Source organism: Panthera pardus, unplaced genomic scaffold (genome assembly GCF_024362965.1).
Source record: "Panthera pardus isolate Hobbes unplaced genomic scaffold, ASM2436296v1 HiC_scaffold_16, whole genome shotgun sequence".
In the NCBI taxonomy this organism is placed as follows: Eukaryota; Metazoa; Chordata; class Mammalia; order Carnivora; family Felidae; genus Panthera; species Panthera pardus.
The window spans coordinates 92,769,467-92,796,746 of NW_026526721.1; the positions used below are offsets into that span (position 1 = coordinate 92,769,467).

Here is a 27,280-nt window from a genome sequence, read left to right on the forward strand (position 1 = left end):
ATTCAAAAAGAGAAAAAAAAGATAAGTCATATAAAAAAAAAGAAATTGTGGTTTATGTACACAGTGGAATACTACTTGGCAATGAGAAAGAATGAAATGTGGCCTTTTGTAGCAGTGTGGATGGAACTGGAGAGTGTGATGCTAAGTGAAATAAGCCATACAGAGAAAGACAGATACCATATGTTTTCACTCTTACGTGAATCCTGAGAAACTTAACAGAAGACCATGGGGGAGGGGAAGGGAAAAAAAAGTTAGAGAGGGAGGGACCCAAAGCATAAGAGACTCTTAAAAACTGAGAATAAACTGAGGGTTGATGGAGAGTGGGAGGAAGGGAAGGATGGGTGAAGGAAGGAGGAGGGCACCTGTTGGGATGAGCCTTGGGTGTTGTATGGAAACCAATTTGACAATAAATTTCATATTAAAAAAAAAAAAGAAATGATCACAGAGAATCCCCCAGGTCAGCCTCCTGTCATGGTTTGCCTCACAACCATATGCTTATCCTGGGTTTTCCTGCCTGCTGTTCTGTATTTAGTACCTGGTTTTCTTTCTCTGGCAGTTCCAGAGTTGACAGTTTGGAGAACCTGTTTGGTAATTAACTTCACCTTCCATTAGAGGCTACACCAGTGCAGTTGCATATTCTTCTAGCCTCCTGTGGATCCATATTCTCCAGCCCATGGATGTGCCCATTTTCAAACCCATCCAGGCCAAGAATTCCCACCCGAGGCAAAGCCCTAGGCCACCTCTGGCCATTCATCTAAGAGGGCGGTGTGAACAAAAAGGTCCTCATAGATCCTGAGGTAGTAGATTTTAAATGACCTCTAAAGCAATAAGGAGAGGTAGAAAAAAGGCAATAGGCCAAAGAGTACTGCTAAAATTTGTAATAACATTCATTTTGCTATACCCCATCTCCTTCCTAGCAGGCTGCTTTCATGCTCTTAGAGGCTTGGGTGGCTTGGTTCTGCAAGGGGACAGCAGCCTCCTTGCTTTCATAAATACAGAAGAAATATCATCTGGGTCCAGCGAGAAAACCAATTCACATTCTCTCAACCTGTTGGAAGCCCTGGTTTAAGAATTAATTCACTCTACTGGGAAAGCGCAATTTTCATTTGCCATTTAAGAATGTTGGTGCATTGAAGGACAGGAATTAAATAACATATATAAAAAAGATGATTACTTAAAAAAATTGATCCCTACAGAAATGTTCCATTGACGTTCAGTAAACCAAAGCACAATAAGAAATGGCATTTTCTGGAGCCAGCATGGAGGTTGCCATGGTAAGAACGATTTTTTTTTTTTTCAGTTACCTAGAGAAAGAATAAAGTATCGGAAACATGTGCGGTTTGTTAGGTTCTAAACACTAGCATAGGGATGTTTTTTTCTTTCTAAAAAGGAGAATTTAATGGAGAATAAAACCTGTCCTAGACCATGACTTCCTAAAAGGGTTCCGGTTCTTCAAGGAGAATTGTAAACGTATTTGATTGGGGTAGGGGGAGGGGGGAGGGGGCCCTTCCCTGTATAAAATGTCAGTGAGGGACCTCTGGGGTGTTTTTTTTAGTATGGCCTGAGGAGCTGGAGATAACACCAGCTCTCTTTCAGGGTTGTTGCTCGGGTGTGCAGTAATTGGAGATCTCCTTTCCTCTGGCCCCTGTGTCTTTTATGTGCTGTTTCGTGCTGAGCAAAGCCAGGCTCACAGTGTAAAGCCTCTCAGCTCTTTGAGTTACTGCAGAGAATGCACGTGCATAGAACTATTTTAGACTTTCTGCAGATGTTAGAGGGGAAATGAAGAAGATCTGTTTGAATTGCACAACCTTCCTTCTCCCTATCTCAGTTCAAAAAAGAACAAACTTTAAGTATTTCTATTCTCTAATGTTCCTTCTTTGGCTGTTTTAGCCACCAAAGTCTTCTCTTTGGTGGCCTCTTTCCACTCAGGACCCAGGCTCATGGGCTAATATTTCTCCTAAAATCCTTTTCACCATTGTTTTTCCTCCCCGCTATTTTGTTGAAGAATTTCGGTTCTACACCCAAAGTTGCACAATCCAAATCATCATGGTTGGACGGGTTCAACAAAGTCCTCTGTTACATAAGGGCTAGAAACACTCTGTGTTAAGGACCTTGCCCACTGCCCAGGACAAATTAGGTCCTCTTCCTCCTCCAAAAACAGCATCCTTGAAATTCAGCCTCTTTTTACTTCAGCAGTTTTCCTCCCAAAAATTGTTCCCTGCAGTTCCAAGAATCAAAGACTCCTAAAAGCTGAAAGCTGAAAAAAGTTTGGGGAACAAATTTCACCCTCTCACTTTACAACAGAAGATCATTATGGACCAGAGAGGGAGGAAGGACTTACCTGCCCAGGGTCACCTGGAAATTACAGTGATGAAATTGGGATGATAGCCCGGGTCTCTCAGTCCTTCACATCCCCCAACACTCTTTCTGCAGCATCTGTGACATTCAGAATATCTTTGACTATAATGTACAGTCAGAAATACATTTTACATTAGACGCTCCAATATCCATATGTGTATAAATATATGATATATGATACTTATAATTACATGTGAGGCATGCTAATATTTTCTATTCTTTTGTATTCAATTTCACATTTTAAAATATTGGTCATAACTCTCTAACTTGATTTCAGGCCCCAAGAATAGGTTGTAACAAAGGGTTTGAAAAACGTTGTACTACAACCCACTATCAAGTTCATTTGAAGTCAGGGAAGGTTTCATAGAAAAGCTAATTCTTGTGTTGGAACTCAATATAGAAGCAGAAAAATTGAGATAAATAGATGAGATAAAACAAGGATGAGGAAATGTGGTGGTTACTAGCATGCATGTAAATATCTTCTCAGATAAACTATTTGAAGAAATAAAGAGAGTAATTTAGGAACCAACACGTGGTAAATTCTGGTATAAGTATACTGGTGAGAATTAATAAAAGATGGAAGGAATACTTCAGTTCAAAAGAAAAACTATTTTATACTATAGAGAAAATCTTAGTTGTACAAGCTAAGTACATAGAATTGAGATTTCTTAGTTCATAGTGATTCACAAACTTGTCATAGATTTAAAGCACCGACCGCTCCTTTCCTGTCCTCACTGGCCTTACCTGCTAATTCAGCCTCCATATTCCTCATTTCCTCCCCATTCTAGATAAAGCTGAATTTTCTCTCAGCTGCCTTTATCTCTAGGGGTCAGGTTTCTTTAATGACAAGGACTCAGGTGCATCTTTCTTGGTTCAGACCTCTCTCTCTCTAGCTATGTGTCTTCCAACCCATGACTACCAGACACTTCCCATAGAAATTCCCAGCCAGGCCCTTAGCTCTGCACCCTGAGCCTCCAACTCCTCCTCCTGTATGGAGCCTCGAATCTGGAACTTCTTTCTTTCCACAATCTCTAAATACACTCCTCTATTGTTCTTGACATTTCCCCATGGGCTACTTACACACCCTACTCCTCACTCTCATTTAATCCATGCATTTAACCCTTCTTTCCTTTTGTGCTTCCAGAATTCATGAAAGGAATAAGTTCTTTCACAGCTCACTACCCCATTCTTTTTTTTTTTTTTTAATTTTTTTTAACGTTTATTTATTTTTGAGACAGAGAGAGACACAGCATGAACGGGGGAGGGGCAGAGAGAGAGGGAAACACAGAATCAGAAGCAGGCTCCAGGCTCTGAGCCATCAGCCCAGAGCCCGACGCGGGGCTCGAACTCAGGGACCGCGAGATCGTGACCTGAGCCGAAGTCGGACGCTTAACCGAATGAGCCACCCAGGTGCCCCTCACTACCCCATTCTTGATCCCAGGCATTGACTCCATTTTGGTCCTTTTTGGGGACAATGGCACAGAGATCACTGCAGAAGCAAACCTCAGAGTTCTCAGGAGGAGAGAATCCTAGAACCAGACCAGAAGTTGAGAAAGAGCAGAGGCAACCACAGAGCACAATCCCTGAGACTATATAGCAGCCAGGCTGGAAAAATTCTGAGCACTTCTTTCCTTCCCTCGTATGACTTCCTTCTTAGTCTCACCCCACCACTTTGGCTGAAATCAATTGTGAGACCTTCTACCATATTGCCCCTGTACTAACTCACTTTTTTCACTCAAGTTTGTTTTGTTTTTTATGTTTATTTATTTATTTTTGAGACAGAGAGAGACAGAGAGAGACAGAGAACGAGTGAGGGAAGGGCAGAGAGAGAGGAAGAGAGAATCCCAAGCAGGCTCTGTGCTGTCAGCACAGAGCCTGATGCAGGGCTCGAACCCACAAAATGGAGAGATCATGACTTGAGCCGAAACCAAGAGTCAGACACTTAACCAACTGAGCCACCCAGGGGCCCCTCAAATTTTAATTATAGGTATTTAGGTTTATATCTCAATGCCTATATATGTCTCTGTGACTGTCAGTGCCTAGCCCCATGCTATATAGACAGCAGGCATGTAATCAATGACTGTCAAAGTGCAGTTATGATCCCACATGCATCCTAGGTTGCTGCTTCAGTCCACTCTGCCTCTGCTGTACCCCAACCCATATTTCCCAAGACAATGCTCTTTCCAAAATGAAAGGAACCAAAGTTCCCAAGTAAGATTGACAAGTGGTCTGTATCTGGATATTTTCCATGACACATAATAAACTCAAGGAATATCCTACCAAACCCAGAAATGTGATCACTCCAGTCCTTGGGAAACATTACAACCTTGTAAGTTTTATTGTATAGATCTTGTTAGTGCTATATTGAGTAGGTGGGTTTTGTTTCTTCCTTTAAGGAGTGTTATTTTGTTCTGGTGGGTAGTTAATATTCCTGCAGATCAGCCTGATCTTTTCAAGATTGTTTTGAAGTTTTTTTATGGAAGATCTTGAGTGGCATTTATTCTAGAGGTAAATTAGCCCTATTCCTAAGGCATCACCTTTCAAGGGTCTCCAGTGAATGCCCAGAAGGTACAGGAAGGTTTCTCTTTTCTGGGAGGTTAGAATGGAAACACCTTCCAGCCCTCTGGAAACTCCAATAGCTATTCAGTACATGGTTTCCAGGTGGCTTTTCTTTCCTCAGTAGTTCTTTGTCTAGCTCCATGAAGTTGCATTCAAGGAACGAGCAGATTACTAGGCAGATACTTCAGGAATCACTGTGTAGATTTCTCTGTGCAGCTCCCTTCTTCTAGTACTCAGCTCAGTGAGATGGTCATGCGGTGCTCGAGTAGCTCCTCTTAGTGCCACAGTCTGAAAAATGCCTCCAGGCAGAAGGCGGGAGATCACCAGGCTCACACTGTTTGTTTTTTCCCTCTGGGATCACTACAACCACCCATTGTTCAACATCTGAAAACAGCCACTGAATACATACATCCAGTTGTTAATGGTGGGAAGACTGGTCCAGTACCAGATACCTCACAGTCATTGGAATAGGAAGTTACGTTAGTTAAATTAACCCTACACTCAACCTTAAGGGAGAACACACTCTTGGGATTTATAGTAACTTTTAAAAAGTCTAAGACAAGTGTTTCTACTATCTCTTTTTTGTTCAACAAAAGAGGCCTGGTTAATTAGCCTAATTGATTTATTCTTTGTTGAAACAAGTGGTGGTCAAGATGTTCAGGCTGTCTGGGGATTTTGTACCAGCATTTCTGTGTCAGCCTGAAGGGCATCTAAGTTTCTAGCAAACCTGAGCCTAGCAGTTCATACTCTTTATAATGGTCCTGTAGGTTTAGGATTGCGATATATTCCCGTGTGCAGCAGATTTCCCCAAGGATTGTTGTTCATTGACTCTAACTGGGAAGGTAGCTGAATTCTGCCAGAATTTATTACTTTTCCCTGAAATAAGCCTTCCTGAAAGATATGCGTTGGGCATATGATAGAACAGAGTTTTGAGTTCATCAGTCTGACCAGGAAAGGTGATAATGACCATCGCTGACAAGTGTGTGTTTGTGTAGCAGAATGCTGTGCGGTTCTGGACTTCATTGTTATCTGAAAGGTAGGTTGTGGGAGGAGGAGAGTTCTAGCTCTTAATTCCTTCTAATCAAAAAGAATCTGATTCCTATAAACAATCAAATATGTTCAAGTCAGTTCACAATTCCCACCAGAGCATTGAACAGTTGGAAGTTTTCACCTTTTACTTAGATCCCCTGGGCTCTGTGAATTATAGATGCATCAACATGGTAACGGCACTGTTTTCTTTTTTATAATTTTGTTCTAGATGAACTGAGAGGACAGGTAGGGTTTATTGAGATTCATGACTAATTTCCAGGCAAGTATACTGGACAAGTTTTGATTAGGTTTGTTTCTTGTAGCCGTTCTCCCTTGCTTGAGGTAATACAATCAGAGAAGCAAATGCATCATTATCTGTATACTCAGAGGAAGTGATGCTTTTTTAAACTTTATTTAGAGTTTGCCTCAAATCTCATCCTTCACTTACATATCTTGTATACTACAATCCACAGTGCCTATTTTTTAAAAATAAAATTCTGTTTTAAACAATCTTTAGGAATGCCTGACTCATGATTTTTTTAGTAGATAACGATAGTCACTGCAGAAGTTTGAGGTGCGTGAAGGTCATCTACTCCACATGACCTTGCTACCAGGTTATAATGCAAGCGAGTCTCAGATTTTAGCCAATCCATATAGCCTATATACCTTTAATTTCCCCAGTGAGAACTCATTCCAACATTTGTCAGGCTAATCAGCCATTATTTTCACCAATTAAAAAAAAAAAACTTCTAATATTCACCATGCCAGTTAACAAACAAGGGTATTTTTTGAGGCACGTATAACAGAAGCATCTTAAATAACGAGTTCTGTGGTTCAGAATGCTGGCTGACCGTCTGAAATGTGCATTTTTTTCTTTTAGAGCCACGGACTGGGTCAATGCTGAAGCTATTTTAAAGTAAATTGTAGATATCTTAACATATTGTCAGACCTGGTCACAAGTATCTCCATTGTAAAAGCTGTGTTAAGTAAAACTCCATGGGTTTTGGGTTCCTTAAAAGCATTCATACACTGTGTGCACTGTCGCTTTTCCAAGAGGTGATAGGGAGGCTGGTGATGGTTCCAGCATTCTGCACTTCCTAACCTCAGCTGGTCGTGGAAGCCTTTTTGGTAGTGTAGCCCATGGCACGAGTGTTCCTTAGAAACCATCTTGGCAAATGCCAGTCTGGCTGAGTTATATAGGCAGATGTCAGGAAAAAACCTGAAGGCTAGAAGACGGGTACAGTACTATAATAGATATGCGATAATAAGATCCTAACTAAGGGTGGGAAAGCAAGACATCTTGAAAAATCCAATTAGATATTTAAAAGCATGGAATAACTTGGAACATTAGCATAACTTTAGCACCTTGACTGTAGAGACAGGCAAAGATATGCATAATCCAACGGGATGTCATCTAAATATCTGCAAGTGTGATCTATCCAGGCAGGAATCTCATAAAAAGAATTCAATCCAGGAGTATCCAATCCAGGAGTTCGCAGAGTAGGTGAATTCAGTCAAGTGGTGAGGCAATCTGTGTGTGCATGTGTGTGTGTGGGTGTAGGATAGGATCTGGAACAGATTCAGATCTGTCCCCTTTACATCAAAAGTCTTCAATAGAATTGTCCATTCTTACTGTCTCTCTTTATTCTCCTCCCATCCATTATTTCACTGAAACCAGTCTTGTCAAGGTTGCTAACTGTCTCTAAGTGCTACCTCAAGTGGGTGATTTTTAGTCTTCTTGAGTCAGTTCAATATAACAAACATTTTCAAAACTTCATCTATTTCATCTAAATTTTCACTTTTATTGACATAAAATAAGTGTCCTCTTGTTTCCTCTTAAATACCTACAGCAATTCCAAATGTAGCTGTTGATCTTTGCCTATGTCATTCTGAAAGCATCTTTTTTAGGAGCTTTTCCGCCCCTTCATGTTCGCATGGTACTTTTCCTTTGACACTTTGCAGCATTTTCGGTGCTATTACTTACGCAGCCTTGGTGAACCATTAATGATTGAAGGTACTTTACAAAATACAAACTAAATTGCAGAAAAAGAAGTTACAGCAGAGTAAACTACACGTTTCAGAAATCACAGAGTTCAGACCAGCCTGCCATAGTACTCACTGGCTCATAGTCTTTGTGTTTAGAGCTAAAGCTTATTGGCCGACAGCATTAAAAAAAAACCATCTGTAACCCTTGCTTTCATTTCCTGGAAATGTGCCATAGCACTCGAAACACAGAAACATGTAAATGTGAATGTATACATAAATTGCATACATCACCATGGAGACACACACATCATGTTTTTAAACTTATTTCTGAGATAAACAGCATTATAACAAGTCAGAGCTGCCCCAGCCAGTATACAATGGGGTGTGCTTCTAAATATAAAAGGCAGGGGCAAGTGTATGCATAAGACAATAAACCTGAGTCCTCATATGTATTCCCATGATAGTATCCAGACTGGGTAGGACCTCATCACCTGATGTGAGTAGATTTGCCCTTGGAAATTTAATCCCATGCAATTCAACTAACAACCCATATTTGTTAGGGATAAGGTGCTGGCATTTGTAGTTATGCACTGTAGACATTGATAACTATTATTCCTTCAAGACCAAAGGCAACAATATCTGCTAAGTTGTAGGATGCTAACATACCTGATTCTCTACTCGTTGAATTGCTCCTCCTAGGTTTTGCCTTGGAGTTAATGTGAGCGCTAGGAGGGGGCTGGGGAAAATGACAACTCTCTTCTGTGCTGGGCCCCAGGAAGGTGCTGTGGTGAGGACCGACTTGTCGACTCGTCTTAGGCATGGTGGTGGGGGGCGGGGGCGCACTATAGCTCGGGATCACAGTGTTCCTAGGGGTCTATGAAAATGTTTTCATTTCTATTAAAATCAGAAGAAAGGGGCACCTGGGTGGCTCAGTAGGTTAAGTGTCCGACTTTGGCTCAGGTCATGATCTCTGTTCGCTGTGCTAACAGCTCAGAGCCTGGAGCCTGCTTCAGACTCTGTGTCTCCCTCTCTCTCTGCCTCTCCCCAGTTCACACTCCGTCTCTCTCTCTCTCTCTCAAAAATAAATAAACATTTAAAAAATTTTAAATCAGAAGAAAAAATCTAAATGTTTAGGCAGAATAAAATGTTTTGATATATAATATCGATATATTCATCTTTATACCAATACAAACATAAAATTGTAACTTAACATTTTTTATGGAGAAAGGGGCCATCAAAGCAAAAGTGCTAAGAGCCCATGAGAGTCCCACTGTCGTCCTGGTTGTGGCCAGAGTGGAAGTCTCTTCTGACTGGAAGATTTTGAAGTAGAAGACAGAGTGCTGCAGAGAAATGGCCTCTGTGTGTTTTCCCACAACAAAGGCAGAGGCAGTGCCTTAACAACATCCCCATTTATTGATTCTTCCTGCCCCAAATCACAGGGCTGATCTGCAATAGAATACATCCATTGTATAGACTATGGGCAGCTGTTTCCTGCTCAGGGAGGTAGCAGGGTTCCCTGAGGGGTCAGAATGGAGTGGCTAGTGCTTGTTGCGTGCAGATGCAAAAAGAATGCCCAAGACAGGTGTGGTATTAATAACGTCATCAAAGTTTAGCAAAAAGAAGCAAACCTATGACAATAATATTTGAAGTTGGTAGGGGAGAGGGGTGTCTGAGAACTGTTGTGTCCGGAAGCAGCAAGTCCCCAAGGAGATAGGTTAGTACAGATTGGAAGAGGATGATGCAGAACTGTGTCTTCAAATATGCTATTTTACCCTGTCGTCCTCACTGGAATGAAGTAGGTATCAAAATTATCTGGAAAGCTTTTACAAAGCGAGGGATTCCACTGAAGAGTCTAATATCTACCCCGACCCCTCCCTGACACACACAAGGGAAGTTTCCACACCCTCCCTTTAAAAATCACTGCCATAATAAGCTGCTATTACCGATGAGAAGATACTGTGTTTCTCACTATGATGGATCAAAAAAAACAACACACAAAACAAAAAACTAATAACTACTGATGTAAAAGACAGAAGAGTACTAAGATACTGAGAGCTACCACTTCCCTCTTATCTACTATGTCCAGTTATTCTAGTACTTTGCATATTTTAACCCACTTTAGTCTTCACAATAATCCAACGGGGGGGGGGGGCATTATTACTACAGTCATTGTATAGAGAAACAGGCACAGAGAGGTTAGGTAACTTGACTACAGTCACACAGACAATAAGTGTCAGTGCTGGTGTTCAAGCCCAGGCACTCAAGCTCTGGAGTTGGTGCTATTACTGGTCATTGAGTAGAGGAATTGGTAGTTAAAATGACACTAACATATGTCACAATACCTGCCCACATGAACTATTTACTAAATCAATACATTTTACCAATAACATCACTTGTGTTTTCCCAATTCCTTGTTTTACAAAACCCTAGGAGAGAACTCCCTCCATTGTCACTGAAACAGGACTTCTGAAATTCTGGGTGGATCCAAGCAGTTCATCTGGAGGGCCCTAGCAAAGAACTATCACATTTCAAACTTCCAAAATGAAGTAACTTGCCAAATTATGAAGTAACTAAATTCATACTTCAAGATGTTACATGTTTTGAAACAAATCTGGACTTACTCATATTTGTAATCATTTACCCTAATATTTCAACATGTGTTTCCTCTCTCCAGTGGATTACAGAATCCAGTTCAGATAGATTTCTCAACTCGATCTTGAACCTAAGAACTCCTTCTAATTCACCACACATGTGTCAAAGTGCAAAGGTATTAGAAGCCCATTGCTTTGCTTTTTTCATCTTATGCTTCGATTACTCTACCAAGAACTAGAGTAGGTCTGTAAGGGCACCAAGCTCTTCTTTTTTCAGCCTTTAATGCCCTGCCCCATGTGCTTGGAGCCTTGGAGGCTCAGACTTGGCCCACTAGCGCCATGCCCTTCCCCCAACCTAAGGAGAATTTTACCTTTCAGGAAAGAAGGCTGTCCTTTTGAAAGCTTTTCTTCTATTGAAGACATTCAGCCATCTAGAAAACTTTTTTTCTGAAGGCACATCTCCCCTCTCCAAATTAACTATCTAAACCCAAAGCCAACCTTGATTTAAGGGTGGATAATAAATTGTTTTACATCCATGACGATCTGCCCAGTTGAAAATGGAAACGGATCCATGACAAGAATTGTGGAAAACTGTGAAGGGAAGCAAAGTGCTTTGTCTACAGAAGTAAAATGGCATGGAAATATTCTGCCCTTTCTTTTTATTGTGTGTGTAGCATTTAGTGTATTTTTATGATTGCAAAAAATAATACATAATTACCATGGCTATTTGGAAAACAAAGGCACAAAAGATAAATATAAAATAATCCATAGTTTTACAGCCAGAGATAACATATGTTAATCATGTTAATTCATGGGCATATGTCTATCTAGTCACTAAAGGAAGGACATGTCCTGTTGACTCTTTTGTTATATGACTGGTTTTTTCCTCTTCAATCAATATATTCTGATATTTTTCACATCATTAAGTATACTTCTACTTAGTGATTCTTTGTTGATGTATCTGGTCTAGAAATTGGATATAACATAATATATTTGATATATATATTTAGGTTGAACATAAAATTGCCATTTTTGCAGGTCAAATAGTTGAATATCATCAATTTTATATGTTTCCACCTAATATTTTCCCATCGCTGGATTCTTAGGTTATTTCCAATTTTTTATCTTACAAATAATGATGTGATGAACACTTTGGACATAAATCTTTTTGCAAGACTATTATTCTTTTCTTGGGATATATTGTTAGTAGTGAAATCACTGAGTCAAGAAGGATGGAGCTTTTTTTTTAAATTTTTTTTTTTTCAACGTTTTTTATTTATTTTTGGGACAGAGAGAGACAGAGCATGAATGGGGGAGGGGCAGAGAGAGAGGGAGACACAGAATCGGAAACAGGCTCCAGGCTCCGAGCCATCAGCCCAGAGCCTGACGCGGGGCTCGAACTCACGGACCGCGAGATCGTGACCTGGCTGAAGTCGGACGCTTAACCGACTGCGCCACCCAGGCGCCCCAAGAAGGATGGACCTTTGATATGGCCTTTGATACATGTTGCCAACTTTTCTTCCAGATAATGCTGAGTTATAATCTCTTTGGCAGCTTTAGTGCTTAAAAAAAAAAAACCAAAAAACAAAAAAACCTCAATTATTCTGTTTAGCTAATCTTCATACTAAAGCAGGAAATCATGTCACTGTTGGTTACCTTCCCAGCATTTAAATTTTATCACACAATATTTTTGCATGCCCAGAACCTTTATAAATCCATGGTTAATGCAGATGAGTGATAAAGCTTGCTTGAACCCAGCACCCAGCTTTTTAGTTCATGAGAGCCTAGTTAAAAAACTAGAAGAAATGCCTTCCCTTCCACTCAAGTCAATTCCCCTAGACTGCATTACCCGCTATGATGCTAAAAATGGCCAATGCTTCATTTGTGGGCATCAAGTTAAATTGCACTAGAAGATGCAGAAGCACTATTTTGTTTTGTTTCTTAGTTGTTTTAGATGGAGAATAGTGACACAGTCAGTGAAGGAAAGCTGAGGGAAGATATGGTGTAGTTACACGTGTGCACATGTTTATGTGTATGAGTGTGTATTAGGGAATCCTGGGGTTCATTCTTCTACAGGTAGCAATTGATTGGGGTGTAAAGGAAAGATGTTAACAGGTTCTAAAATTTTTCATTTTTAAGTTTTATTTTATTTATTTTGAGAGAGAGAGGAAATGGGGGAGGGGCAGAGGGGAAGGGAGAGAGAGAGAGAATCCCAAGCAGGCTCTGCACCGTCAGCACAGAGCCCGATGCGGAACTCAAAGTCACAAACTGTGAGATCACCACCTGAGCCAAAATCAAGAGTCAGACGCTCAATTGACTGAGCCACCCAGGTGCCCCTAAAAAAAAATTTTTTTTTAAGTGTGAATCAGCCATAATGAGTCAAAGGCTGAGGTGACAAAACCTGTATCTGAAAGTTCTTGCTTTAAAATCTCATCACATTTTAGATATTATTTTAAGACTTTAAGAACATGGTTGCACTTGACTTGAAAAATGTTATCTAAAATATTCTTACTATGTGGACTTCCAGACAATTTAGAATCAACATCTTTGTAGGGAAAGGAAACAAAACTCAATTTCTTTTCCACATGTTGTCTAGTTAGTAGTGTTTCAAGTGCTACTTCTGAGTTTTCTGAAGTCCTTTTCTATACAAATCAGGTAATTTAGCCCCAAACGTCTTGTTTTGCCAGTGGAACTTACCTAGTAATTGCTAGTTTTATAGTTCTCAAGTTGCTTTGGGGAAAATTGCTTTCGGGAGACAAGAAAAGACTTTTGTTGTCTTTAGACTCAGATTAAACTACCTAAGTTTGAAAGAGGACATTGCAATAGACAATGTACAACCTGATAGAAAATATATCCACATAATTTGCTTATATGTAAAACAGACAATATGCACATGGGGTTATAAAGGCAGATAAGAAAATTACAGTCATTGTAGTCTTTCTCCTTTCATAGAAAAACTCAACTCGTATTAGACATTTTCCTGATAAAGAATATGTTTTAAAAATCATCTGCACCTCCCCACTCACAAACTGTACATTTGTAAATCTGGAATGACAGGTGAGGGATAACTCTGGTTATCAAAGCAGGAGCAGAACTTATAACTTAAAGTTTGTTATAATAACACCAAAATTCTAATTATCCAGTTAGTAATAATTTTGAAAAGCTACAGTAGTGAGATTGGTAATCACACCAGTGCTGCTGACAGTGTGAATTAGTGCAAAGTTTCTGAAGATGAAGTGACACTATGTTTTAATAAACTTAACATTTTTGTATCTCTTAACCTTGTAGTTCTGCTAATGTAAAAGGGCAATTTGATATGTGGGGAAAGATTCATGAAGAAATGAAACATTCGTACTATTAATTTGATTGTAGTGTTTTGAAACAATCCAAATGCTAGAGGAACGCATAAAAAGTTATGTCATACGCTGGAAAATTATGTAGTAAAAAATGACATCTTCAAATGGTTTCATAAATGGAAAATGAAAATATTAAGTGGGCAAAGCAGAACATATTATATATTTATTATATATACATAAATTGTATACGGGTAAATCTTTTCACATTACTAATTCCTTGTCACGATTTGGTTAATATAGGCTTAAATGAGTAGGAAAAAAATCTTGAAGGAAATATACCAAAGAAACAAAAACAAAAGATATGGCAAGAATGATTACTGATAATTACGGCTTTCTGATGTACATTTTTCTCCTATTCTAATTCCTCTGAAATGAATATATATTAAAGTGAAATAATATTTTGAATAATAATATTCATAAAATGAAAATTTTTAAAGTAGAAAAAAGAATGGAAGGGAGAAGAGAAGGAAGGGAAGGAAGGAGGGAAGGAGGACGAAATACTGATTTCAGAGTGGTTTGGAAATACTGATTTCAGAGTCAGACACTCTGAAATCAGTATTTTAAGGAAAATGTTATTCTGAAAAAGAAAACTAGAAAATTTTGGTTGGACTGATGAATGTGGTAGTACAGATATGACTATTTGTCCGTTTCAAACTGTTCCATGATATGGGACAGAAAGACACATGAACTGAAAGATAATAAGAGCTAATAGTTCACATTAGGTGGACTTTGGTCCCTGGAGTTTAAAAACAAAGATAATGTGGGTAAATGTGGTGGTATTTATTTGGTGTATGTTTGGTAACTCCAATAACTAGGTATCAGCTACCCTGAACATAATTCAAGTCTCTCCTCTTCAGTGAGGCCCTTCCCTGCCTGGTCAGGTTCTGTGAATATCTGCCACAGACTCATCCATCTTCTCATTCTATCTAGTATTTTTCTTTCTAGGGGCCATGGTTCATATCTTTCTGTGTCTGTTACCTAGCACTACCTACCTTGTCAGATGCTTTATTGCTGCCAACAAAGGAGCATATATTAGTCCAAGTTCTTGGTGAGAAGACAAAAAACTGATTCTGAATACTTTAGTAAGAAAGGGAAATCATTGGAAGAGTCTTGGGTTGCAGACAGAATGCAGAAAAGGCCGGACATGCAGATCCCAGCAAACACAAGGGAGGAAAGCATAGCCAAGAACTTTTCACAGAAACCGCCTCATAGAACGTTGTCTCTACTGTTGTTGCTGTGGACACATGGCTGCAGTTGCAGGGACTAAGAGCTGTCTGATTCCACTTGACAGTCAAGAACTGGGAGAGACATCCGCCTGGCCACTCTCGCTGCCGGGGGCAGGGGAAGTGTAATGTCCATCTCCCCTGGCCTCTGTACTGGGAGTCGAAGCTTGACCCCTCACTATTGTTGAGAGTCTCCTCAAAGAAGAAGTGTGTTTGGATAGTGGGCAGCCAAAATGTCAACTATCCATTATGAACGGCCATGATGATGAAACCCTTAACATCACTTTCAGACACACTCGGGGAATTCATACCTCCTATTCCTGCAACTTTAGTTTCTGTGAGTCTGAGTGTCCTGGTTCCCAACAGGAGATCAATTACACCATGCACATAGTAAGAGTATCACTGAATTTAAAGCTACAGCTGCCCCCTTGTCATTTGAGTCTACTTGTGCCAATAGAACAGCAGGCACAAAAATAATTAGCACACTTGCAGGAGTCACTGATGATTACATGGAGGTAGATTTTATGCTACATAATGGGCTAGGGGGGAATATATTTGGCTCTCAGTGTTCCACTGGGGCTATATTAATACTTCCATACCCAGTTTTAGCTGCACACGGGCAAGTGCAACCACTCGTCAGTGGCTCAGACCACCCCAGGGAGGAAGGTCTGGGTCACTTAACCAGACAAGCCACGCAGACTAGCCATGCAGGCTAGCATAAGTACTAACAGAAAGGGATGGTAATCTAAACAAGTGGAGGAGGAAGGTGGTGGAATGTCCATTGTTGTCCCAGGACAAACTGCAGTAGTGGGGCTATAGTGCCCCCCATCAAATCTGCCTTTGTCAGATTCCCTTAGAAATTGTGAAGAATCAGGGGTGCCTGCGTGGCTCAGTTAATTTAGCTCAGGCCATGATCTCACGGTCATGAATTCAGCTCAGGTCATGATCTCATGGTTCAATCTGTGGGTTTGAGCCGTGCCTTGGGCTCTGTGCTGACAGCTCAGAGCCTGGAGCCTGCTTCAGATTCAGTGTCTCCCTCTCTCTCTGCCCCCCCCCCCCCGCCCCCCACTCTCTCTCTCTTTCTCTCTCTCTCTCAAAAATAAACATTAAAAAAAATTGTGAAGAATCTATATGTAGATGGAGTGAACTTGATATAAGAAGCGAGTGGATCTGACCAGTACATGGGGAGGATATGGTGAGTGCTGTTGATGTGTCACCCAGCTCCAGTTTACTGAGCTGGGGCATCAATCACCACCCAGCTGCTGTGCTTCTTGTCCAGAGAACCGTCTCCAGCCAACAGGAGCTGCCTCGAGAAGTTTTGCCCTCCCACCCCACCACATGTAGGAGCAGCATGAAGCCAACAGTTGACTGACACAGGACCACAAAAAGCCAGTCCCCTTGTCTCAATATGAGATAAACAATGTGGTGCAATTTATGCTCCAGAGCTCCCTATGGGATCACCGTGAAGGTGGGCCCCCACTGAGGCCTCATCCTTGCTAGCCAGCTTCCCTTGCCCTATCCTGGGTTCATGGTTCCCTCTCTCCTGAAAGTATCCCCTCAACAAATCTCCCGCATACGCATGCCCATCTCAGGCTCTGCTTCTAGGGTGATCTCGAATAGTCACCATTAAATATTTTTTAAAAAGACTTTTTAAAAAATTTATTTATTTTGGGGGGGGCAGGGCAGGGAGAGAGGGAGAAAGAGAGAGAATCCTCAGCAGGCTCCACACTGCCAATGTGGAGCCTGACGTGGGGCTCGAACCCATGAACCATGAGATCATGATCTGAGCCAGAACCAAGAGTCAGACACTTAACTGACTGAGCTAACCAGGTGCCCCTAAAAAGACTTTCTTATTAATTACAAAGAATTTGATGTCTTAGGTGGTATTTTAGTTGTACTTCTGTAACAAAGATCCTTTCGCCAATTGAAACTGTTATATTTGGGTCACTTTTTTCCAGTTTTTAAGTTTTTCCAGAGTGTGCTTTGTGGGAAATAAGGTTCCCAAGATAGTCCACACACACACACACACACACACACACGCACACTCTCTCTCTCACTCACACACACACAAAACAGTAAAGGATTTTGTGTCAAATGGTTTGAGAAACTCTGCAACGTATGTGTCAGTCTGGGAGACTCGTTGTGCACGTGATCCATGAAAGACTGTGAGGTAGCAGCACCCAGTGCTTAAATGCCCCAACAGATCTGTTTTCAAATCCTAGCTCTGCCACTAATCAGGCTTGGGATCATCATTTAGCTTTTCTGATCCCAAGTTTCTTATACATAAAATTGATGAGCATATACCTTATAATTATAATGCAAGAATGAAACAGTAGAATGCACAAAAAGCACTCAACACAGTACTAGGCACATAGTAATCAGCAATAAATCATGACAAGTAAATAAATAAAAATAAGTGACTTGAGTTGCGGGGGAGAAGACTGTTAAATTTTCTTGACCACAGAACCCTTTCTTTTTTAAAAAACATACGAGTCAGAGAAAAAAACAAAAGATGCATTTCAGAAAATGCTGATTTGGTGAAATTGAATCATGCTCACTCATTACAAATTAGACAGCATTATGTAAGAATGTGAACCAGGTAAACAGTTAAGCAAGATAACTTGGGCAAATACCCCCAGTGACAATTCAGAGATCTCTGCATGAAAAACAAAGCAAAATAGGGGTGCTTGGGTGGCTCAGTCAGTTAAGCGTCCGACTTCAGTTCAGGTCATGATCTCACGGTTTGTGAGTTTGAGCCCTGTGTTGGGTTCTGTGCTGACAGCTCAGAGCCTGCTTCGGATTCTGTGTCTCCTCTCTCTGCCCCTCCCCCGCTTGTGCTCTGTCTCTCTCTGTCTCTCAAAAATAAATAAATGTAAAAAACAAAAATTTTAAGACAAAACAAAAACCCAAAAGTAAAGAGTCGTTATTTTAATTCTTAGAAAATTAGCCCCTGCCTTGCTTGTATTTTCCAAATCAATGCTAACTTTCCACTTTGGTTACATGATTGCCCAAGTATTCTTGATATTTGCTTACCTAGTTATATGTTATGTGTCAACTTGAAAAATTGGAATCCCCCTGCATCTCGAGTCTGGGTGACCCTAGTTGATTTACAGCCCCCACCCCCAACCCAGCCCAGCGCCCCTGGGAGGGATCAGAGAGAGCACAATGGGACAGGAAAAGTAAGAGGCTCTGTAATAGCAGAGCAGTAGCCGGAGCCAAAGTAAGAGGCAAGGTGCTTGTGCTTTACTTGATAGGACAGGAGGCTTCAGCTAGAACATTTTTATGGAGTTAAGTCAATAAAGCAGTTCCTTTATTCCCAGAATAATAATGAGAAAATTTCAGAAAAGGAGATTCTGTAGGTATTATGTTAGTTTGCTACGGCTGCCATATAACAAAACTCCACAGACTGGGAGTTTTTATTTTGTCATGGTCTGGAGGTTGGAAGTCCAAGATCAAGGTGTGGGCAGGTGTGGTTTCTGCTGAGGCCTCTCTCCTTGGCTGGCAGATGACTACCCTCTCACTGTCTTTGCATGGCCTTTTCTCCAGATGTGCCCATCCCTGATGTCTCTTCCTTTTCTTATAAGGACACCAGTCTTATTGGATTAGGGTCCCAGACTTAAGACCTACTATACTTACTTACCTCCTTAAAGGTCCCATCTTTGAAAAAAGTCACATTCTAAGATTGGCTTTCAACATATGATTTTGGGAGCAACATAATTCAGTCCATAACATATTCGGTAAAAATATAGATCAGACATATTTTTTGACTGCCATAAATTCTATCTCTTGAAGAAATATTTATTAGCCTTGACCTCAGTGAAAGAGTTCATCTATGAATATTTACTGCTATAGTGTACTGTAAGGTATGACTTTCCTCTCTGCACTCCTAGGGAAATGCTATTTGCATACAGAGTAATCATTTTAAAATCATTTCATCACTTAGAAGAGAGTGGATCTCCTCTCTCACAGAACCTTCCCCAAAAGGCCATCTGTGTCAGAGTCATATACTTCTATGGGGAGAAAGAGCCAATTTGGGGTTGGAAATCAGTATTCTAGTCATGGTTTTACCTCTATGTAGTTGGAAAGTTCCCTTTCCTCCTTAGGGCAAGGCAAATTCACCCTGCAGCGGTTCTCTTGGGAAACAGGTTTCCGTTTTGGCTTTTTTTTTTAAATTTAGGTTCAAAATGTGTCAAAGATCATCTGTGCTTTGCTGTTTTCAGGCAATTCTTTTGTTAGCATATCCAGCATTTGGATGGCATACAAAGTAGCTAACACATTATCATGGCATGAGTCCAGGCTTACAAACTAAACAAGATAAACTAGTTAATAGAAACAGAACTTTACAATACAGACTCTGATTTCAACAGAGGGGGCAAAAACCCAGAAAGGTTATTTTTTGTTTTTTTGTTGTTTTTTTTTCTTTTATTGCCACAGATATGGTTCCCCACGCCCCTCTTCCAAACAAAATGTTTATAAAGAGAAAGAGTGTCTCTTCCAAGTTTTTTTCTTGGATGAGTTATTTGCAGATTATGCGTGTTTTGACGGCCTTCATATGGGTGGAGAATAGAAAGAGCTGTCATATGGAAATTCATCAAATGTTAGAGCTAATAAAAAGGCATTACCATAATACAGTATAAGACCTTAATTTTTCATATGGAGAAAAAAAAACCACAAAAACTCGAGGTCCTGAAAATTAACTAACCAAGTCCAGATGTGTCAGAGATAGCATTGGGTCATTGCCATGTCTCCCAGCTAAAACATGAATTCTTCTACACCAGAGACAGTGATTTATGCTTCTTTACATTTCCTTTAAATCCCAGCAACTGCTGGGCACATGTAACACTCTAAAAACTCTTGTGTATCAACAATGCCATTATCCTAAAATGACGGTAGAGTCTAAGAGCATTAAAGTTCTCAAAAACAGAGGCATCTGGGTGGCTCAGTCAGTTAAGTTTCGGACTTCAGCTCAGGTCATGAGCTCACAGCTTGTGAGTTTGAGCCCCATGTCAGGCTCTATGCTAACAGCCCAGAGCCTGGAGCCTGCTTCGGATTCTGTGTCTCCCTCTCTCTCTCTGTCCCTCCCCTGCTCACATTCTCTCTCTCTCTCTCTCTCTCTCTCTCTGTCTCTCTCTCTCTCAAAAATAAATAAATGAATATTAAAAAAATAAACATTTAAAGTTCTCAAAAACAAACAAAAGGGCTGTGTTAATTTCATAACAGAACCATGTAAAATTATTTCAAAAGATTAATATAGTTTGGTAAAATAATCCCTAAATCTGATGGTATCATCAAGGGAAAACCACCATGTGATTACCTAATATGTTGTCATATAGAATCAAATAAATCTTTCAGAGTTAGAGAGAACCACAGAAATTATCTAACACTAGCTCCTAATTTTACAGCTAAGAAAACTAAAGAAAAAACAAGAATAACTAAGACTTTCTCTTGAAGAAGAAGCTGAGATAGCTTTTTATAAAAGACAGTGTAGTATCAGCAAAGCAACAGGCAAATAGATCAAAGGACAAAATCGGGAACTCACAGAAAAGACCTATGCACTTATCGAAACTGGATAATGTGACCGAGTTAGTACTAGAGATGGACAGGAAAAGAGTGCATTTATCAATAAAAGGTTCTGGGACAGTTGGTTACCCATATGGAAGAAAAATAACATGGCACATCCTACCTCATTCCATAACAAAAAAAAATTTTTTAATCCCAAGTAGATTGAAAGCATAAATGTTAAGACATAAATATGTGGAATTTTATACCATGTTTATGACTTGGAGTAGGAAAGGATTTCTTAAACAAGACATAGAAAGCACAAAACATACAGAAATAGATTAATAAATGTGACTACATTAAAGTTAAAAACACCTGCTTATCAAGACACACTATGAAAAGAATGCAAAGAAAATCCACAAAAATACCAAAAGATACTGGCAACACATGTAAATAACAAAGGACATGTATCCAGGATATGTGTAGATTTTCCATGAATTGTTAAGAATAAGACAATCCAATAGAAAAAGAATGTTAAAGACATTTGAACAGTTACTGCATAGAAGGTGGAACCCTAAATGAACGATAACCTAGCAAGAGATATTCAATCTCACTATAAGAAAACACAAATTAAAGCCACAATGACTTCCAATAATGCACCCACCAGACTGGCCCAAAACTTCTACAATACTAAGTGTTGATGAGTGTGCGGTGCAATAAGAATTCTTTTACTGTAGGTGGGATTACAGATTGGTGCTAGCGCTTGGAAACTTTCCCTAGTGAGGCGACATGAACATAAGCCACAACCCAGATAAATGGACACGTGTGTCACAGAAATGAGTAAAAGTACTCATGGCAGCACTACCTATCCAAAACACGAGAAAGCACCCAAAGTCTTTTTAGCAGATAAATTGTGGAACATGTATGCAATTAAATACCCAAAAGCAATGAAAATTTTAACAAATTACGGTTCACACATCAACATGAATGAAATGTAAAAATAATAAGACTGAGTGAAATAAACAAGTCACAAAAGAGTATTTCCTGCACAATTCCTTGTACATGGAATTCAGGCGTGGTGAAATTATTTTTGTTAAAGCAAAAAACTGGGGCTTCTGGGTGGCTGAGTCGATTTAGTGTCCGACTTTGGCTCAGGTGACGATCTCATGACTTGTGAGTTCGAGCCCCACATCAGGCTGACATCTCATATCCTGGAGCCTGCTTCAGATTCTGTGTCTCCCTCTTTCTCTGTGCCTCCCCTGCTTGTGCTCTGTCTCTCTGTCTCTGTCTCTGTCTCTCTCAAAGATAAATAAACATTAAAAGAATTTTTTTTGAAAGCAAAAAACTAATACAAAAATCAAGATAGCTATTTTCTCTGGGAATAAAGAGAGCACAAGGTAGTGTCCAAGTTCCTGGACAAGGGAAGAGATTTTATTCTAGATCAAGGTCTTATATTTATGACTTGGGTTATAGTTTATGGCTTTTATGGCTTTATGATTATTGTTTATATTATACATATGTATGTTTTATATTACCTTCTCTATGTATGATATATTTTGCACCACAGAAATAATTTTTTTTAAAAAGGCAAGAAAATCAATATGGAAGAAAGGGTACTAGGCTTGGAGTCAGGAGGTACTACCATAAAGTCAAAAGTTAAAAAAAAAACAGGTTTCTGTAAACGTTTAGTTACTCAACTGTTCAGTAGTGGAAAGCGTATTTGGAGCAAGGAGAAGCAGAGTAGTGGATAGTCTTTTTAAGTTCTTTGGATAATATCATGGACTACTTTTGAAGTCTGGGGATACTTAAAAAAAATTTTTTTTAATGTTTATTTTTGAGAGACAGAGAGAGACAGAGCATGAGCAGGGGAGGGGCAGAGGGAGAGGGAGACACAGAATCCGAAGCAGGCTCCAGGCTTGAACTCGTGAACGGTGAGATCATGACCTGAGCCAAAGTCAGACACTTAACGAACTGAGCCACCCAGGTGCCCCAAAGCCTGGGGATACTTAAACATCATTCCATTGCCTAGACATCAAGCACTTTCTGAATGCCAGAATCTTTGCGGCATTTCTTTGTGTTATCACAACAAATCTACAAAGACTGTGCTATTGTATCTGTTCTATAGACAAGAAATCTGAGGCTCAGAAAAGTTAAATGCCTTGCCCAAATCAATCCAGTCAAAAAGGAGATAGTATACCAGAACTCCTTAAACTCTATTGTGCAGATGAATCTCCTGAGATATTAAAATGCAGATTCTGACTTCAGGAGTTCTGGGAACCCAAGAATCTGCATTTATAACTGGTCCACAGACCCACTCTGAATATCATGGGTTCTGGAGCCATGCTGCCTGGAACCATGATGCTACCATTTAATAGTTTTATGGCACAGGACAGTTACATTCCTTTTTCTCATCTGTAAAAAGGGGGTAACGATAAGGCTTAGTTCATCAGGTTGTTGTGATGTTTATAATATTCATGCAGGGTTTTGAATAGTGCCTGGCACTTAGAAAGCATTTGAAAATAGTAGTCATTTTTAGTAAGTAACATAGAGCTACATTTCTAATGAAAATTTCACTATTACTAAAGGAGCTAATAAATTATACCAGAGAGCCCTTGGCACAAACATTAGGAAAAATTGCCAAGAGAATCCTAGCAAGAAACTTTGCCATTTTGACTTTTTATACTCTATTCATACATCTTGCCCAATCTTGTTACTTCATGTGACTTTATAGAAAAATACTTAATACCCAGCAGACTTGCTTATGTGGAGAATAATTTCCCACATCTTTCTGCAAACTAGCTGCACTATGTATGAGGAAACAATTTTCTGGGAAAACAGCTAAGACTGGGAATCCATCCAGTTGTTTAAAACTGCTGATCAAATCCAGACTGACAAACAATTAAAAAAATTTTTTTTCATGTATTTTTGAGAGACAGAGTGAGACAGAGTGTGAGCAGGAGAGGGGCAGAGAGAGAAGGAGACACAGAAACTGAAGCAGGCTCCAGGCCCTGAGCTGTCAGCACAGAGCCTGACGTGGGGCTCGAACCCACGAACTGTGAGATTATGAACTGAGCCAAAGTCGGATACTTAACTGACTGAGCCACCCAGGTGCCCCAAACACTTTTTAATAGAAACTATTTTGAAGTTAAAACGTTACATTAAATGGAATCATTGACTAATGGTATTTTGAGGGTATTTCTCACTGTTTGCAAGTGAGAAACAGCATTAGTACCAAAGTCCTCTCTTCCCCAACATCCTAACAACACTGCTGTCCCTCCCTAATCATTCAGGTTCCAGCTGTGATGTGGTCTTTGTTCATTCCTTTCCTTTATCAGCCTGTAAGATTATATTCAGCAAGTTTATAAAGGATCTTAACACCACCAATAACCGTGGTCTTTGGTCAGTGGAGAAGCAAGCCAATTAGCTTGGTTGTAAATGCACTTTCCAAAGAAAATAAATGTGTGTTCCCATTTGAAAATGCAAGGAACCTACTGGGAAATAATAACTTGGATGCCATAAACCACTCCTGCCCACCCCAACAAAGGGACGACAATCTGATTCAGCCAAGGGACAAGCAAAACAACTTAGCTGAGTCTCCACAGGTACATCTGTCAGAATGATTAACCTTAGTCACAATCAGACATAGTGACCTCCATTAGTTAGATAATGGAGGTGAAAACAGATCGTGTTCCTTTATTTCCTGGCCAATTACACAGCCCTATTTTCCTCTGTGTTCAATAGAAGTGACCTAAAAGCTTTTGAGGCACCAGTCTAGGTACAACAACCCTTCAAAAATTATTTTGTTCTCTCATTTCTTTGCAGGGGAAAATATCCCAAAGGGTGCTGTTTTGTAGACCAGCAGAGACTGTTTAACTGTACTCTGGAATAGAGAAGAAAAGCAAATCTGCCTGGTGGCTTTTGCAGTTGAATTTCCTCTTTCAGACAACAATTAATTTAGCCCATTGTCTGAAAAAGAGGCTGAGCTCACTGTGAGCTGGGCTCTGTTTACACTAGATTCTATCATTTTGTTTCCATAGCTTTGTGAGTTTGAAAGTCAAACCAAACTCATAATTAGGTTACTTGTTTAGATAAAATATTATTATTATTATTATTACTATTTGGGGTTAAAATTCTCTCTGGGAATGTCCCATAAAGACACGAGGGAAGTGACACAGGAATCCCAGAGTGCTCTTTCCTGAAGACAGAGGAAAGGTTGCAAAACCTACGGAAACACAGGAGTATCTGCGAATTTGAAAAATTGTACAAACATTGACTATGCACCAGTTTAATGCTGAGTTACTGAGACAAATGCAAAGGGTCTCTGCCCTCAGCATCTCATACCCCGTTCGGCAGGCATTCAAGATTTGGTTCTGCCCTTCTCAGGACAGCACAGGAGAGGGGCAGCTACTAACTTACTGAGAGGCCAGGCTAGCCCCCTGACCTCCTTTCCCACACTGGTATGCATATCACCAGCTTAAAAGGAACTTCTTGGTCACAGATCCACACCCAGAGTTGCCTAGAATACTCCCCAGTCGTTGTATCCAGGACCTGGTATAGGCTGAGCCACCACACAGGATGAGTTGTGGAAACTTCTCCAGCACACTGAAACATTTCAGGCCTGCCCTCCAGTACTGGCACCTGGCAACCACAAGCCACCACCTTTTCCTCTCTTCCTCTGAGCACATGCTCCTGCTCACTCCCTTCCTGTAACAAGGCCACTGTGTGACACTTCTGCCCTGCCGGCACCGCCTTCTCTCTCTCTTTCTCTCCACCTCTTCCTTCCCACTTACTGCTTCTTTATGAAGTGCTGAAGTGCCAGGAACTCATAGCACCGAAAATCAAAGATTAATAGAAAAGCGTTTCCCTGTGAGGTTGCGCTGGAGTTGTTTTCTCCCTCCTCCCGCCAAGCAGACTTCCTGGTCTTTGTTTATCATCGGCTCAGGGCTAAACTCACTGAACCTAGCAGCCTCTGGGCTGCAGGGCTAATGGAGGAAGGCCCGGCGGGAAGCGAGGCAGCTGCTCTCACCTCACTTCCATCCTCTGCCTACTCCCAATGCCATGTAGCTGTTAGAATCCCAACGTGACAGAAGAGAAATTCTGATCAGAGAAGTTAATTGGCCTGCCCGGGACCACACAGCTCATATGGTCTCCTTCTGAGATGCATGACCAAACCCCCACACAGTCTTGCAGAGTCTCTTGATCTTTTCCTGCTCCCAGAGTCGAGGGCTCCTCTGCATTACCACAGAAAACCATCTCTCTCTCTTTTTTAAGTTTTTATTTATTTTGAGAGAGAGAGAGATTGAGTGTGAGTGGGGAGGGGCAGAGAGAGAGAGAATCCCAAGCAGGGATCTCTCTGCACTGTCATTGCAGAGCCCAGTGTGGGGCTCAGACCCACGAACTGGGGGATCATGAAACCAAGAGTCAGACACTTAATGGACTGAGCCACCCAGGTGGCCCAGAAGACCATCTTTTAGAGGTGGAGCAAGGGCTGCAGGCCATGGGGAAGGGGCATGGCTTCCTGACAGGAATGGCAGCATGAGGCCCAACACTGGGGCCTGCTGTGGTGAAGAAGGTCAAGCACAGAGCCACTTCCTCAGAAGGCCTGATGGTTTCGCTTTCCCACTGCTTCTGCTCATTTCTTTTAAACTGTATATCACTGTTTAACAAATTTCATGTTTCTTTAAAGTCAGTGGGAAAGTGCCACTTCTGGAAGGCTGTGCTCAGAAAGTCATTTTGCTTCCTGCTCCCTAGCCCCCTCTTTCCTGAGTTCATCTTAACTTTGCTCTGTGCATGGGAGCTGGAAGTCTGCACCTGCCAGCACAGCTCATCAAGGCTCCCTGCAGAAGTGACACGGCTGTTTGTAGTAGCCCCAGGAGCCGGTAAGAGCATTGCCTTAGCTCACCACTCCCATCCCCATCACAAAAACACAAATCTTATTGGAAACGCAGTGTCTGATGTGCATCTGCAGCTGCCAGGTGAGCGCTCTCGCACATCTCCCACTGTGCTGTTCTCATCCAGGACCACACAAGCCACTTCACAGAAAGTCTGCAGCCACCCTTATGCCACAGCTTTATTACCTTTGAGAAGGCCTGTCTTCCTGTCTGAGACGCCAGTCTATGGTATCTTCGGGTATTTTCAGTTACTGTTTCCACTTAAAAAGTAATACCCTCCTTCATCTACCCACCTGTTTACCCAAAATTTATCGGTGGGGCAACTATACTTCTCAGTGTACCAGAATGGTACTGGTTTATGCCTTTTATCCTGGCATAGTTATTAATGGCATCCTCTTTTACTACCAGAAGCAACCCAGTTTGGGGGATAAGTTATTTGGTCACCTTATGTATTGAATACATGCTATAGGCCGGCCCTGTGACAGGTCCTAATGATGCAAGGATACATTAAACAAAGTCACTTCCTTTTAGGAGCTCACAAACTCAAGAACCTTATCTCTACATTGTACAAGGATCTCTGAGCAGGTATTATCTTTGATGGCTCACCCCAACCTGTCTTTCCCTTCTGGGCACCCTCACTCAGGCCCAGTTAATTGGTGTTGCTGTGGCTGTTGGCTGTCAAGCCTGTTACCCTCAGTGTCCCACAAGAACCCATGTGTCCTGCAAGAACCCATGTGGCTATATATTACATTTCAGCATCTCATGGGGACATTTGTGTGTGGCTTTTC

General features: G+C 40.8%; 1 long non-coding RNA gene across 1 annotated transcript; it reads right to left on the bottom strand.

Moving 5' to 3' along the window:
• Positions 1–1,477: 1,477 nt before the first annotated feature.
• Positions 1,478–25,690, bottom strand: LOC109275137 (uncharacterized). Its single transcript, XR_002083985.2, has 2 exons — positions 25,392–25,690; positions 1,478–2,436 (listed from the first exon to the last, which is right to left on the bottom strand). It is a non-coding gene; the product is annotated as an uncharacterized LOC109275137 (long non-coding RNA).
• Between the last annotated feature and the right edge of the window lie 1,590 nt (positions 25,691–27,280).